At 52.4% G+C, this 3,024-nt stretch overlaps 1 pseudogene; it reads left to right on the forward strand.

Annotated features, from left to right (window-relative positions):
- Nucleotides 1–1,643: 1,643 nt before the first annotated feature.
- The window catches only part of LOC108285731, a 3,580-nt pseudogene continuing 2,199 nt past the window's right edge, over nucleotides 1,644–3,024 (forward strand).

Below are 3,024 nucleotides of genomic sequence, written 5' to 3' on the forward strand. Positions count from 1 at the left end.
TTTTTAGTAGAGACGGGGTTTCGCTATGTTGGCCAGGCTGGTCTCAAACTCCTGATCTCAGGTGATCCACCTGCCTTGGCCTCCTAAAGTGCTGGGGTTACAGGCTTGCACCTGTAAAATAGGTGGGAGGCCATTGCTCCCGGCCTAGTTTTAAATGGACATAATGGTGAGATAGCCATGTGGTTGGGGGTCCCCAGAGAGTCTCCCACCGGCCTGCGCACTGTGGGAACGCGCAGTGGGGTGGAGCTTCGGAAGTTGCGCTCTTTGCGGGGAGGAGTCTGGCCTTGAGGAGAGTTCCTGTTCCCTCTTTTTCCTTTTCATGCAATATAATCCTGCTTTACTCACCCTTCAAACCGTCTGCGAGCCTGAATTTTTGTGGCCATGGGACGAACAAGGACCCAGTCTTTAGCCGAACTAAGAAGTCCTGCAACAATGGAACCTAATTTAGGGAGTCCCTTTGGTCTCCCAACGGGGTTCACTGATGGAACTGAGATTGTGGGCTGTGTGGGGCCACAGGAAACTCCCATTCCCATTGTTTTCAACCTTTAAATTGAGAAGGCATTTCTTTTTTGGTGGGAGGGGGGACAGAAGTCTCGCTCTGTTGCCGAGGCTGGAGTGCAGTGGCAGGCTCTTAGCTCACAGCAAGCTCCGCCTCCGGAATTCAAGCGATTCTCAGGCCTCAGCCCCACCCCCCCAGTAGCTGGTCTACAGGTGCCCACCATCACATCCGGCTAATGTTTTTGCATTTTTAGTAGAGACCGGGTTTCACCATGTTGGTCAAGCTTGTCTTGAACTCCTGACCTCGGGTGATCTACCCGTCTCAGCCTCCCAAAGTGGTAGGTTTATATGCATGATCCACTGCACCCGGCCTTTTTTAAAATTTTGAGACAGAGTTTCACTCTGTCCCCCAGGCTGGAGTGCAATGGCATGATCTCAGCTCACTGCACCTCTGTCCTCTGGGGTTCAAGCGATTCTCCTGCCTCAGCCTCCCGAGTGGCTGGGATTATTTTTGAGACAGGGTTTCACCATGTCGATTGACCAGGCTGGTCTCCAATTCCTGACCTTATGATCCACCCATCTCCGCCTCTGAAAGTGCTGAGATTACAGGCATGAGCCACTGCTCCTGGCTGAGAAGACTTTTTTTTTTCTCAAAAAAAGCAGAGATCTGAGCTTCAGAGATCGCCGTCAGTAACATTTCACAGTGCTGTTAGAGTTTAGTGGAGCAATGGCTAATAATTCATGGGCTAGGAGTGATCTTGCCTGCTTTTTATTTTATTTTATTTTATTTTTTAAATGGGGTTTCACCATGATGGCCAGGCTGGTCTTGAACTCCTGACCTCAGGTGATCCACCCACCTCAGCCTCCCAAAGTGCTAGGATTGACAGGTTTGAGCCACCGCGCCCAGCCTTGCCTGCTCTTTAGAGGTTGGGACATACTCTTCTTGGTATCAGAAGGGAGGAACTGTGCCTCTGTGGCCACTTACTGCAGAATGGATTTGGGGTAAACTGAATGCTCTTTTTTTCACATATGCTGGAGAAATGACTTTGGCCCTGGGAGAAGTGGGGGTTGCGGGGATCGGCCTGAGAAGCTTGCTTTTTCAAAGCTGGACTGCCCTCTAGCGTTTTCCTTGCAGATTTATCAGAATGAGCCTGCAAGCCCCACGCAGACTCGTGGAGCTGGCAGCGCAGAGCCTGCTGAGGGACCCGTGCTTGAACACCTCCACTCTGGATGAGCTGCCAGGGGAACTCTTCCCCCTGATGTTCATGGAGGCCTTCAGCAGCAGGCACTATGAGATTCTACAGGCCATGGTGCGGACCTGGCCCTTCCCCCGCCTCCCTCTGGGGTCCCTGATGAAGACACCTCACCTGGAGACCTTGCGAGCTGTCCTGGAGGGACTTGATTCACTGGTGTACATGAAGGTTCGCCCCAGGTGAGGTGACTAGGTGGCCTGGTGGGAAGGGCCCAGACATCTAGAGAAGGGACAGCTGGCTCGGCAGGAGTGGTGGAGTTGGGGAGCAAGGATGGCTCCCATGGTGCTGGTGATGAGAGGCCTTGGTCATTGCCCAGCTCCTTGGGAGCTCCCACCATGCAGGGTCCACTGAGCAAACAGGAACGTGCTTCCTCCCAGTGGAAGGCTAAGGAACTAGTGGATATCAGGAGTAATCAAAGGGGGAAACGGATGGAGAAGAGACAGAAGGGGACAGGAACAGCTGGTTGACGTCTTGAACGTGGAGTGAAAGCTTAGGTCTTCCCCAGGAGCAAAGATGGAGCTCCTGTTTCCAAAGACCCATCCCCATCAGTGCTGGGGCCTTGCCTACATTCTAAGCCTTTCCCCTATTTCACCCACAGGAGGTGGAAACTTCAAGTGCTTGATTTGGGGAATGTCGATGAGAATTTCTGGACCATGTGGTCTGGATCCAGGGCCCTGTCGTGCTCCCCAGAGGCCACGAGTAAGAGGCAGACAGTGGAGGACCGTCCAAGGACGGGAGAGCGTAAGCCGTTGACGATGTTCATACATGAGCCCTTGAAGGTGTTCATAGATGTCGGCCTCAACGAAAGTACCCTGGATGAGTGGCTGAGCTACCTCTGTGGCTGGATTCACCACAGAAGAGGTTTAGTACAGCTGTGTTGTCGTAAGGTGCGGAATTACCCAATGCCCTCTTCACAATTCAGAAAATTAGTGGAAATGGTATACCCAGACAGTATCCAGGAGTCGGAAGTCCAGAGAAAGTGCTCACTGGGTAGACCGCCAGGAAAGTTTGCCCCTTACCTGAGCCAGTTAAGTGAGCTTCACAAAGTCTTGGTAGCCTTCGGTTATGATCATGAGTTATCCGTGTGCACCCAACAGCAGTTCATTCCTGACTTGGAAACTCCGTCTCAGCCTGGGCCCTGAGAGGTTTTTTTTTTTTGTTTGTTTGTTTTTTGAGACAGAGTTTCGCTCTTGTTACCCAGGCTGGAGTGCAATGGCGCGATCTCGGCTCACCGCAACCTCCGCCTCCTGGGTTCAGGCAATTCTCCTGCCTC

The sequence above is a fragment of the Cebus imitator genome, unplaced genomic scaffold (assembly GCF_001604975.1).
Source record: "Cebus imitator isolate Cc_AM_T3 unplaced genomic scaffold, Cebus_imitator-1.0 Scaffold15, whole genome shotgun sequence".
NCBI lineage: Eukaryota > Metazoa > Chordata > Mammalia > Primates > Cebidae > Cebus > Cebus imitator.